This window comes from Catharus ustulatus, unplaced genomic scaffold, assembly GCF_009819885.2.
Source record: "Catharus ustulatus isolate bCatUst1 unplaced genomic scaffold, bCatUst1.pri.v2 scaffold_54_arrow_ctg1, whole genome shotgun sequence".
Taxonomy (NCBI): domain Eukaryota; kingdom Metazoa; phylum Chordata; class Aves; order Passeriformes; family Turdidae; genus Catharus; species Catharus ustulatus.
The window spans coordinates 173,068-186,321 of NW_024879539.1; the positions used below are offsets into that span (position 1 = coordinate 173,068).

Sequence of the window (13,254 nt, forward strand, 5' to 3'; positions counted from 1 at the left end):
TGAGCCCCATGGAGAAGACACCTCTGTGCCCTCTGCACAGTATTTCCCTGCCAGGATAGCAAGAACACAACACAAAGCTGCCTTCAAACCACTCCTCTGCTGTGGGGGGGAACTCGAACCAAAGGAACAATACAAACCCTTTGAATCTCTGTGCTTGTGGGGGAAGAGGGGAACAAAAATGATGAAAAGTTTTGTTCTGTCAGGAGCAGATTTCACTGGAATTGCCCCTGTGCTGCTGTTTCCCAGCTGCTGCAGGACAGAAGGGACTTCTGCAGAGCCCATAGCAAATGCCCAGCTCTCCTGGCAGCCTCAGCCAGTGCCAAGCACAGCTCCAGGCAAAAGGAGCTGCACGCAGGCAGGATTGAAGGCCCAGAGGCAGGGTGGGGCATTTCTCCGAAGAATGAAGGAGGTTTTCCCCTGAAGAGTCCAGATTCCTGTCTCTCTGTCTTGCACACATCCTTGTGACAAGAGGCACTCGATGTCCAACAGCAGCTCCAGTACCCAATTCCTCCTCCTGGCCTTCACAGACCTGCCAGAGATGCAGCTCCTGCACTTGGGGCTCTTCCTGGGCATCTCCCTGGCCCTCATTCTGGCACACGGCCTCATCATCCCTGCTGGAGTCTGCGACCACCAGCTGCACACCCCCATGTTCTTCTTCCTGTTCAACCTCTCTCTGCTCCACCAGGGCTCCATCTGCACCACTGTCCCTAAAGCCATGGCCAATTCCCTCTGGGATACCAGTGCCACCTCCTATAGGGAATGGGCTGCACAGGACTTATTTCTCTGCCTCTTCTTTGGAAGAGAATGTTCTTTTCTCCCTAACGTTCTACAACTGCACTGTGTCCATCTGCAAACCCTTATGGTCATTGCTGGACCTTCCTGGGCAGCAGTTTGTGACCCTATATGGCAGCTGCTGCCTGGGCCAGTGGTCCTTCCCTCACGCTGCTCCAACTGCCAGACATCTTTCCTGCCCTGGGGAACCCAAATCAGGCCCCAGTGACCTGGATAATCCATGTCCTTGATGTGCTGGGCACACAACCCCGGCCCCTTGTCCCAGTGTCAGGCTCTGGGGTTGATTTGTGGAACACCCTTGGGGGAGGCACTGGCTCCAGGTGGACCAGAGGGATACCGGGGGACAGAGGACCCTGATGGGCATGAACAGCAATGGACTTGTCTGGGAAAACTGTGAGGGGGGGCTGGGGCAGAGTGACCAACCCAGTGACCTCACACAGCCCTGCTGTAATGTCACACAGACGCCCTGTAATGTCAAAGCCTGATCTATGATGTCTCAGAGACATCCTATGATATTGTAGCTGCTCAATGACTTCACATAACCCACTCTGTGATGTCACAGCCCATTCTATGACCTCATGTTACCAGATGATAAATTGCCCACCCCAGGGTGAGCTGACACAATGCTTGTTTCCAAATCTAACGGGCCTCTGGAAACCACACAGTGCCTGTTGCATAAGAAGGGGAACTGGAAGTTCAGCAGCCTCAGTGCCAACTCAGCCAGGCTGACTGGAACATTGGGGTCCATGATCACCAGGGACCACCAGAGTGACCTCCAGGACAGAAGAAGCCATGGGTAAAGGGTAGGGGAAATATGTTAATGATTTGGGGGAAATGATTATCATATGTGTGTTTAGTCTGGGACAATCAATGAATAAGTTTGCAAAATACAGAATATAAACAGAAACTTTCCTGTACTCAGCATGCATGGCTTTGGGAGGAGCTGTCCCCCTGTGTATAAAGAATGCTGCTTTTTAATGCTGCATTGGTATTAAGGAGTTTTTTATTTTACCCAATTTTTTGGTAACACTCCCATTCCCAGGAAAGCTCTGTCTCCTGCTGTTGCCAAACAGAGAAGGGCTGGTGGGAGATGTGGTGGTCAGAGGCTGCCTGGGCTACAGTGACCATGAAATAACTGAGTTTTCAAAATTCTGTGAAAGGAGGGTCATCAATAAAACGTCTGCACTGGTATTATGGAGGGCAGACTTTGGCCTCTTCAGGATGCAGATTTGGAGAGGACCAAAGCAGGTACTGATTTGTTAAGGGGAACAGTCCTTAAGAACAAAGGGATCCAGAAAGGATGGAGACACTTCAAGAAAGAAATTTTGAAGGAGCAGGAGCAGCCGGTCCCTGTGTGCTAAAAGTGATCTAGTGAGGAAAATGACTTGTCTGGCTGCCCATGGAGCTTTTGCAGGAAGGCAAAGAAAACAGAAAGTGCATCATCTTTGGACAGATGGGAAGGCAGCTCAGGAAGTGTTTAAGGATGTCTGTTAGGGTCATGCAGGAAGAAATGTAGGAGGTGAAAGGTCCATTAATGCTTAAACTGGCCATTTCTGTGAAAAATAATGAAAAATATTTTTACAAATAAATTAATAACAAAAGCAGGGACAAGGAGAAGCTCAGGTCATTTATTGGATGCAGTAGGGAACCTAGTAAATAAAGATGAGGAAAGGTCTGAGCTACTTAACATATTCATTGCCTCAGTTTTCAACAATAAGACAGATTGTCATACTCAGGACAAGTGTTCTCCTGAGCTGGTAGATGGGGACAGGGAGCAGGACAGACCCTCTGTAATCCAGGAGGAAGCAGCTGGGGACCTGCTGAGCCACTCAGATGCTCACAGGTGTCTCTGGCACCAGATGGGATCCATCCTAGGAGGATGAGGGAGCAGCTCCCCAAGCTGCTCTCTATCATTTACCATCAGTCCTGGCTCACCAGGGAGGTCCCAGTGGACTGGAGGTGCCAATGTGAGCCCATCCCCAAGAAGGGCTGGAAGGAGGATCTGGGGAACTCCAGGCCTGTCAGCCTGACCTGGGTGCCCAGCAAGGTGATGAAACAGACCACCTTGAGTGGCATCACAGGGTACCTACAGGGTAGCTGAGGGATCAGAGCCAGCCAGTGTGGATTTCAATATCAGCATTGTTCATCTGGAGGAGGGCACTGAGTGCCCCATCAGCAAATGTGCAGATGACACCAAGCTGGGCGAGAGTGTGAATCTGCTGGAGGGTAGGAGTGCTCTGCAGAGCGATGTGGACAGGTTGGATCACAGCTCATGGGAACAAAGTTTCTGGTTGACTTCAGAGGCCACAACAAACCTGAGTGGTTTCTCTCCCATCCCCCAGCCCTTGCTGGCCCAGGGGCTGATGGCATTTGTGCTCACTCAGCTCCATCTCCCCACAGCAGCACCATGGGGGTGCTGACGCCTGCTCTGGGCAATGCAAACAGGGGCTCCTGAGCCAGTGCTGCCGTGTCTGTGCCTGCAAGGATGCGACACCTCTGTGAGCTGGGGGGAGAGGCCAGAGCTGCAGAGGGGGGATGTTGTTGGCAGGTGCATGAGGATGCTCTGGGACGCTGCCCTGGGGTGTCCAGCGCAGTGGGGATGGATCAGCCCCTGCTCTGCTGCTCCTTCCCAGGATCTTCCCCTTGCAGGGACCTTGCAGAGCACCAGCCATGCTGTTTGCCCCCAGCCTGCCCACGGCCACCCTGGGGCTGCTCACCCTGTGGGTTTTCTCTGCTCAGCATTGGCCTGGCCAAGTGTTCTGGAGAGAGCCTGGGCAAGGAGCCTCGAGCCCCCAGGCCCTGCCCTGAGGCGTCAGCGCTGCCCCAGCAGTGCCCATGGCCTGTCCCTGCTGCAGCCCCGGCACTGCCACCCCCAGGGCTGTGCCCGGCCCCAAGAGCACTCAGGCCCTGCAGCAACACGAGGGGCAGGAGGGCAGCGGGGCAGTGGCACAGGAGCAGCACAGGCAACACCAAGTGCTGCTGCTGCTGGGCACAGCTGCTGTGCCAGCACTGATCTGCCCCCAGCTCTGCACACAGACACTGCTGCTGCAGCTCCAGAGAAGAGAACTAAAGGAGCATCTACGGAGAAACTTTGCTAGGAGAGAGATCCGTTGGTTTGTTCATTGGCACCACGAAAACAGCCCATCATTGACGCAGTCTGTGGCCAGAATGAAGATGGAGAGAATCAAGATGAGAAATGGCACATAGAATGGCCTTTTATTTTAGCCAATACTCTATAGCTAGAACAAAGGAAAAAATACCCATAACCAAACCAACAAAAAAAAGATTATTTATATTACAAGTCATTTGCAGAATTTGACCCGCACCTTAATGTTTCTTGAACTGTTCACTCATCAGTGTCCACAGTGCAGCCTTGAACTCCTGGTTCCTCCGGCTGTAGATGAGGGGCTTCAGGGCTGGAGGCACCATTGAGTATAGAACTGACACTGACAGATCCAGGGATGGGGAGGACTTGAAAGGGAGCCTCATGTTCCCAAATGTGCCAGTGCTGATAAACAGGAAGATTACAGCCAGGTGAGGGAGGAAGGTGGAAAAGGCTTTGCACCGTTCCTGCTCTGAAGGGATCCTCAGCATGGCCAGATCTGCACATAGGAGAAAATCATGAACACAAAACAACCAAAACCTAAACAGACACTAACAGCAAGAAGCCCTGTTTCCCTAAGGTATGATTTTGAGCAGGAGAGCTTGAGGATGTGTGGGATTTCACAGAAGAACTGGCCCAGGGCATTGACATGACACAGGGGCAGGGAAAATGTATTGGCTGTGTGCAGCAATGAATAGAGAAAGCCACTGGTCCAGGCAGCTGCTGCCATGTGGGCACAAGCTCTGCTGCCCAGGAGGGTCCCGTAGTGCAGGGGTTTGCAGATGGACACGTAGCGGTCGTAGCACATGATGGTCAGGAGGGAAAACTCTGCTGAGATGAAGAACATAAAGAAAAAGAGCTGGATGACACATCCTGAGTAGGAGATGTTCCTGGTGTCCCAGAGGGAATTGTGCATGGCTTTGGGGACAGTGGTACAGATGGAGCCCAGGTCAGTGAGGGCCAGGTCGAACAGGAAGAAGAACATGGGGGTGTGCAGGTGGTGGCTGCAGGCTACGGTGCTGATGATGAGGCCGTTGCCCAGGAGGGCAGCCAGGGAGATGTCCAGGAAGAGGCAGAAGTGCAGGAGCTGCAGCTGCCGTGTGTCTCCAGTGCCAGCTGGAGCAAGTGGCTGAAGGAGCTACTGTTGGACATTTCTTCACTCTGGCCATTGAGTCCTGTTGAAGGAGGAGATTGTGACAAGTCAGGGGCAACTTTGCTGAGTAATGTCCAATCCCTTTTGCCCAGCCCTGTCCCTGCTGCTCTGTGCCACATAGCTTTCCCTTTCTAAAAGCCCTTCCTTCAGCCATGTGCCTGGAGCTCTGCTGGGATTTTGCCCTGTTGCTGTGATGAACAGACGCTCTGCCCATGGACACCAAGGGGTCAAATTTGCTCTGCAGCAGTGGGGTCATGGTAATGAGGACAGGGGCCAGTCCTGGGGTTGGACTTCACCAGTCCAAACTGCTCCTGAGGCAGAGGAACTTGGCAGCATCTCCTGTCCCAGGGCTAATGGATGGTGATGGCCAGAGGCAGTTTGAGGGGGATTCCTCCTGTGCCCAGGGAGATTAGAGAGAACTGTGCAAGGCAAGATTATTGGCTGTAACTCAGTGAAGGGTGAGGGGAGCTGCTCTGTCACTCCGTCTGTTCTCAGCTGCCCTTTCTGAGATTGAGGGCAGACACTGTGTTCCCCTGAAAATCAGCCTGAAACAGCTGAGAGCAGAGAGACCCACAGCAGAACAAACTGGCTCAGCCTTTCTCAGAGTCTCACCCCACTCCTGGGCATGAGATGGAGCTCTGAGCAGCCCTGGCCCACAAGCACCCTGTCTACACAGCAGGACCTGCCCTGGTTGATCCTTGCAGCCACAGCTCCCCTCCACCATCCGTGGGAAACTCCCAGGCAGGCTGAGAGGTGTCCCTGGCAGGTGGCACATGCCCTGGGCTGGCCAAGAGCCCTCAGAGCTGCAGGAGCTGCTCTGCAGGACAGCCCTGGGCAGTCCTGGCTGCAGCCCCAGCTTCAGCCCCTGCAGCCATCCCTGGCAGCAGGAGCCGTCCTGTCCTGTCCCTCTGACGGTGCCCAGGGCAGCCCCGCTCTGCAGCACATCCTGCCCCAAAACAGAAACGGCAGCAGAGCCATCCTTACTGTAATGTCAGTCCTTCCATGGGTCAGTTTAGCAGATCCCTGCAGCCAGAGGCTGAGTGTTCCAGAAGCTGTGAAGATTTCTCCATGAAGGAGTTCAGGGTTGTCCTTCCAGCTACTTTAACCGTCTCTCTGCTTCATTCCTCCCAGGTACCTGCAGACAGTGCCCTCAGCCCTGCTGTTCTGGGAAAGGAGCTGCTCCTCAGCAGAAATGTCTTTTTGAAGCTCTTCTTGGTTGCCAGGAGCCCAGCCCAGCTCAGCTCAGCAGTAGGGGCACAGCACAAGGAATTTAATGACACTCTCAGGGCTTTGGCGATGTTTACATCTGACTCAGTCCCTGAGAGTGTTTTCAAAAAAAACTTCTCAAAAGTCAAAGTCACATCCAAACTCCAAAGTTTCTTGAAGTTTTAATGGTTCCCACTGAGGGACACAACTGAAAAAGTGTCCCCAGGTTCCAGTTAGAGCAGAACACTGGAGACAGTGATGCCTAGGGGAAGGAAAAAAGGGAAAAGGTGTCTCTGATGCTGAGCAAACCCATATGCATTTCAGGAATGCAAAAGGCCAAGGCCTGAGCCCCAGCCCCTGGCAAGGCAGATCCTGTCCCTCCCTCATTGCTCAGGGCTCTTCCCGGGAACTGGGCTCTGGGGATGTGCAATGCCAAGGGCAGCACCATGGGGCGGCCCCTGCCAGGCTGCTGAGCAGGGACAAGGAGGCAATGAGGCCCCAGCACAGCAAGGCTCACTTGTCCTTTCCTGCTGGCCTCAGGCCCAGGGCCAGCAGCCATGGCCAAAGTGCTGCAGGAGTTGGCTCTGGCAGGGCCTTTCAGCTGCTGCCCATCCCTGTGCCCTGTGCAGCCCAGGCTGTCCTACGGTGTCCATGCCCTGCGCCTCTGTCCCTGCAGGCTGTCGTCATCCCCCGGCTGCCCCACCTGGCTGGCCCCTTCCTTTGCTGACAGCTCTGCGTCCTGCCTGCCTCTGCCTGGGCACACAAAGCCTTGGGCTGCTCCACACTGCTTCTGGGGGATGTGTTGCACCACAGCACTGCCCTAGGTCATAAATTCTTTTATCTTTCTTCCCAGTATGTGCCTCCCCAGCTGCACTTGGAATTAATTTTCTTTTTCTGGCTGTTCTCTGCCATGTCAAAAGAATCCAACATCCCTGAATCCACCCTTCAATTCCTCCCAGGATTCTTCTCTGCTGTTCTCACTCTCCCCACCACTGAGCACAGAGCTCCTTTGTCCCTCTGCACTGCTCATGTGCTTGAGGTCAAGGGCGCCTAGACAAGAATGACAGTTCTTTTCTGTAGGAAGGATCTGCAGAACCCCAGGGTTTTGAAGGCAGATCAGAGGCACTCACCAGAGCAGAGACAAAGGCAAGCCAGACCTGTCTGCTCTTTGGATCTTTTATCTGAAAGCATCCCTTGGATATTTGTGGAGTTGGAATTCCATTTTAGCCATGGGTCCCTGGAGTGGAATGACAATTCTTCTCCATGGGAAGTAAAGTACAGAGCTCCAGTGTTTCAAAGGGAGATGAGAGTTGGCCCACAGGAACCCACGGAAACCTAGATATTCTTGGCAGCTTTTGTCTGGGAGCTATCCTTAGATAAACAGAATTTTGGAGGCGGATTCCCAATTTTGACCATGGACCCCTGGACCTGAAAGGTGTTTTTTTCGATGGGAAGAAAAGCACAGTCCCTCACTGTTTTAAAGGCAGATACAAGGCTGCCCCCAAGACCCCAAGGCCAGCTGTCTGTCCTGGTAGATTTCATATGGGAACAATCCTTGGATATAATCAAATTTGGAGGAGGAATCCTAATTTTGGCCATTAAGCCCCTGGAGGAAAGAACAGTTCTTTCCCACAGGAAGGAAAACATGGAACACCAAAGTTTTAGGAGGCAGATGAGAAGCGAACCCTCAACATGCCAAGGTCAGCTGGAGCAGTTCTGGCCCCAGGAGGCCAAGGCAACCAGGTCTGTTCCATGTTCTTGGATCCTTGGGGCCCTGCAGCATCACAATTACCTCTTGGTTCCATGAGGCCCCACAGTATCACAACAGATCCTTGTTTCCATGAGGCCCAATAATATCACAATGGTCTCCTTGGCTCCACAGTGAGCCAATGGCCCCTTGCTTCCATGAGGCCTTGCAGTGTCAAAATGCTTTCCTTAATTCCATGGGACTGCACAATGACACAATGGCCCCTTGGTTCCATGAGGTCTCAGAGTGTCACAATGGTCTCTGTGATTCCATAAGGTCCTGTGGTGTCACAATGGCCCCTTGGTTCTATTGGGCTCCTCAGAAACACCATGGCCCCTTGGTTCCACAAGACCTGGCTGTGTCACACTGGCCCCTTAGTTCCATGGGGACCCAGAGTGTCATAACGACCCCTTGTGTCCATTAGACCTTGCAGTGTCACAATTGTTGCCCTGGTTTTATTGGGCCCTGTGGTGTCTCAATGGCCCCTTGGTTTAATGCAGACTCAGAGTGCCAGAATGGTCTCCTTGTTTCTGTGAGGCCCTGCCAAGCCTCTTGATTCAACGAGGCCTCAAATTCTCAGAATGGTCTCCAGAATTCCATGAGGCCCCGCAGTATCGCAACTGTCTCATGGGTTCCACAGCATCCTGCCGTTCCATAACGGCCCTTTGGTGTCACAATGTGTGACAATGGTATCCTTGTTTCCACAGTCAGAATGTCCCCATGGTCCCATGCAGTCCCAAAGTGTCACTATGATCCCCTTGATTCCATGAGGCCCTGCAGTGTCACAGTGACCCTTTGGGTCCAATGGGTCCTGAAGTGTCCTAATGGTCTCCGTGGTTCCCTGAGGGCTCGCAATGTCACAATGGGTTTTGGTTCCATGAATTTCTGTACTGCCAACATCACTCTCCTTCATTCCACAGGGTCACAATGGACCCTTGGTTCCATGAGCTGCCTGGCCTCCCACAGCCCCTCACAGCCCCTCATGGCTCCTCAGAGCCCCTCACAGTTCCTCCCAAAGGAGAAGGGATCGGGCCCTGCTTGTTCCCCTTTTATTTTGGTCCCTTCACAGCAATGAGTAAAGAAAGGCTGAAATGGAGCCTTTCCCCAGCGTTTCCCTCGGGGTTAATTGCAGGCTGAAGCTCTGTGCTGGCGCTGCCCTGAGCACGAACATCCCTGCAGCCCCAAGGCCTTTGCTGTCCCCCCGTGTCCATTCCCTGTCCCCGAGTCCCGCCCGGCTCTGGCAGCAGCAGGAGCCGCAGCGCAGTGGGCGCCGGCCCGGCCCAGCCGGGGCTCCCGGGCAGGAGCAGCAGCAGCGCCGGCCCCTTCCCACTGCTCCTGCCTCGCTTCCAAGGGCTTTTTCCAGGTGAATTATGGCGTGGAGCGACAATCACCCACACACAGCCCTGATTCCTCAGGGCCCTCCCTGTGCTGCCCTGACCCAGCCTTCAGAGAATGAAAGGGTCGGGTTCCAGCACTGCCTTCAGCACTGTTTTACTCACCCTGAGGTGACAGCAGGAGGCTTTTGTTGCCTTTGCCTTGGGAATTGTAGATCATGGCTGCTCTTGCCCCTCTTCTACTTGCCACTTGAATTTTATCTGTAAAACTGCAATTGCCTTTGTTATCAGTTCTACCCACAGTGCTTTCATGACGGAGAAGTCCGGCTATTTGTTGCAGATCTTGAAATGTTCACAAGTCCCCGAGCACAAAGTCAAGGAGAATTAAAGCCACACAGGCCACATTTGCAGTGCACAATCACAGCCCTGTTGCTGGTGCTGCTGAAACAGAATCAACTGACAGAGGCCATCACAGAAATTACCTCTGGAGTGTCAAATAAAATGAAAAAATCCACCAGGACAAAGAGAAAATAGAACTCCTCCACTCACTTCATTGTTCCTTCTCAGCAGCAGCAGAAGGTGGAGATGTCCGGAGGTATTTCCAGTGGCTGCTGATCCCAGGGGGAGCCCAGCCTGCTGCCCAGCCCCAGCAGGATCCTGAGCCCAGCCCGGGGAGCTCCCGCAGTGTCGGGAGCTCAGCACACGCAGGGCCAGGCCCAGAGCCCCGGGCATGGTCACCCATTGTGGGGCAGCGGTGCAGGTGGAATGTCCTGCCACCCAAACCTCCTGCTCCGGCCACACAGCGCCCAGCCTTCTCCCCCTGCTCCTCCTCTCCCTGCACGGCACAAATTCCAGCTCCGAGGAGGCTTCCCCAGAGAGGGCTCAGGCTCCTGTTTCAGTCTGAGTGACCCTGCAGAGGAACAGGGCATCCTTCAGGCAGTTCCACAAGTTCAGAATTCTCATTTTATGGGGAATCTGGCATGCAAATAGCCTTGCTAAAAAGGACAAAAGCAGAGGAAATTAACTGGAAATTATTAGGAAAAAATTGCCCTTCTTACAGACAAAGTTCATTTCCTGCATTTCTCCTTTTCAGATTCTTTCAGTCGTCTACTGAGAGGTCCAACTTTTCCTGGTGTTTTTCATGAACCCATTGCACTCTTGATTTACACCAGTGCAAGAGATGTAGAATCACCTAAACTGAACAGAGAAACAAACTCCCTCTGTCAGACCATTTTCATGTTCTAGATCACTTTCAAGATGTCCATGGCAGTGTTGGAATGATTATCACACAACTCCCCACTTCTGGCTGCACGGTCTGGACATTCTTTCCCTGCATTCAGTCAGGGTTGCATTCCCTAACAGTTCCTGGTACCACCTCTTGTTTTCCTAGGTTAGAACAGTAGCAGTGAAAACCTTTACCCACAGCACAATTCTCCAGCCGACAAGGAAAAGAAAGAACAAGTTGTCAGGTTCTCAAAACCTTTGTCCTGCTTTGCTGCAAGAGTCATGCTGCAGTTGGCGGCACATCTTGTGCAAGAAGCTGCACCTCGTTCTCCAGAAAAGTTTCTCAGAAAGAGCAAACAGGACTGCAGAGAAGATTCTGGGAAAACTGAAACAGCTTTTAAGAAATGAAATGAAAATGGAAAGAAACAATCCAAGATGTTTTACTCTATTTATTTTTATGTTCCTCTTTTCCATCTTGCACTACTTCTTATTATAGGTAATAAATGAATCAAGCCGAATTAAATGTAAAAACAGCAGTTTTATTTTTGTGACCCAAAACACGGTCCTGGGAAGCCACAGCCGTAAAGGACAACACTGAGCCTGGGATCAGAGTTGGGTGGACACACAATGCGAACCCAGCCTCTATGGCACTGGGTCTCCCCTGTGTTCACACTGCCATCTTGGTTGGCTCTATTTTTATATGGTTTTTCGTAGCCTGGAGCGGGGTAGTTCTTTGTTTCTTTGGTGTTTGCACTGGACAAAGGTCCTTCCTGCTCTTTGAAGAATCCTGATGAGATTTGTGTCTGCTGTATATTGAGATGTAAGTGCCTTTGGGTGGGTTGGTTTCTGCTTACAGGAACCAGGGTCTTGGAATGTGATTTTTCTCAGGGGGAGATGAGTAGATTTTTGGGAAATGGTATGGATATGCTGTTCTCCTGGGGGTTTCCCGGCTCCTTCTGGAAGGTGGCACTTGATATGTTCTTTATCGCTGATTCCTTCCTGGCCAATTGTTAGTCCACCGAGCTAGGTCTGTAGATATGTTAATCAAGGCATCTGTTCCCTGGTTTCGGGTGATGAAGCAACCTTTCTCCCGGCTGCAGCTAAGTTTTCTCTGTTTCTTTATTTTTATTTTACAAACTCATTTTATATCATACAAAACATAAATTACAAAATGGCATATATCACATTTTCCATCCCATTAATTCCAAATGGATCTCACCTCTAAGATCCATGACTCGGCAAGTTTTAGACACTGAAAAATACCATGACCTACACAGAGTCTGCCTTTCCCTTTTTTTCTTGGAAAGCAATGCTGGAGACACAAGTGCAGTGCTTGGGTCAGGTACAAATTCTGCATTAAGGGAATGTGCTTGGATATTTTTTGAGCTTCAGCAGAGACAATGCACAGCAGCAGCCAAGGACTCCTGCCACTGTGCAGGAGTCAAGACTCTGGGTCTCTGCTCGAGTTCCAGTGTTTGAACAGGCTCAGGGGCTGCCAGCGGAGAGAGCGGGGCTCGGCGTGGGGGTGAGCAGGGAATGGACACACAGACACGTGGACAAATGGCCCTGGAGCTTCAGTTGCAGCAGAAGCAACAGCAGCAGCGGCAGGAACAGCAGCAGCGAAAGAAGCGACTTTGTCGACTCCCTCTTGCTTCTCCTCTCCCTCTCCCGCCGTCCCACACCCTCTCCCGCTGTCCAGCACCCCCTCACGCTCGCCCGTTCCCGGTGTCCCCTCTCCTCCCCCAGTCTCCCTCTCCCTGTTCCATGCCGGGCCATGTGCCTGGCCCGCCCCCGAGCAGAGCTACCCCATCCCTGTCCCCCCCCGTCCCGCCGCGGTCTCGTCTCCGCCCAGCTCTGGCTGTGCTGGCGGTGGCGCTGCTGGGCGGGCATCAGTGCCTGGGGCTGGGGCGGCATCGCTGCCCTTTGGCTCCGCCTGTCCCGAGCCCGGCCCCTGCCCTGGCCCCGGCCCCGGCCCCAGTTCCTCCCGGGGCCCGCGGAGGACACACACGGTGCGGCTGCTCCCGGTCCCTCCGCTGCGGCTTCCCCAGCCCGAGCTCCGCCGCTCAGCAGCGCGGCCGCCGGCCCCGAGCCGCCGTGGCCGAGGGTGGGAGGGGATGCCTGGCCCGGGACGGTCGGGGGGCGGTCGGGGGCCGGGTCTGGCCCCGGGCCGAGCGCTGGCAGCCGCGTGCCGCCCTCAGGGAAGGCGCAGGAGGCCTTGCAGATGCGGTACCAGCTGGGTTCGCTGCTGGGGCGCGGCGGCTCTGGGACAGTTCCTGGGTGAGTGGCGGGGTCCGGCAGAACGAAGAGCATCCCGGGCCAGGTGAGAGTCCCGGAGTCCTGGCACGGCCCAAGTCCCGCTGAGATCTTGCCCCTAGAGATTGTGCTGCTGGCCAAGGTGTCCTCTGGATGTGCTGGTGTCATTCCGCTCCTGGAGAGGGTTGGATTGAGCTGCCAAACAGTTTCTTGTTGATGCTGGAGTGTCCGGAGCGGTGCCAGGACCTCTCGGGTTTGCTGGTGGAGCAGAGGCCCCTGGCGGAACAGGAGGTGTGAGAGCTCTTCTGCCAGGTGCTGGAGGCCATGCGACACTGCACAAGGAGGTTAGAAAGCCTGGGTGTCCTGGTTTGGGGGAGCTTGGGGCTGTAACTGGGGTGTTGGGGGTGCTTTCTGCACCTCATGACCCAACAGGAGCTTCTCT

At 53.6% G+C, this 13,254-nt stretch overlaps 1 pseudogene; it reads right to left on the bottom strand.

Annotated features, from left to right (window-relative positions):
- Positions 1-4,119: 4,119 nt before the first annotated feature.
- On the bottom strand, positions 4,120-12,869 carry LOC117011458 (annotated as a pseudogene).
- Between the last annotated feature and the right edge of the window lie 385 nt (positions 12,870-13,254).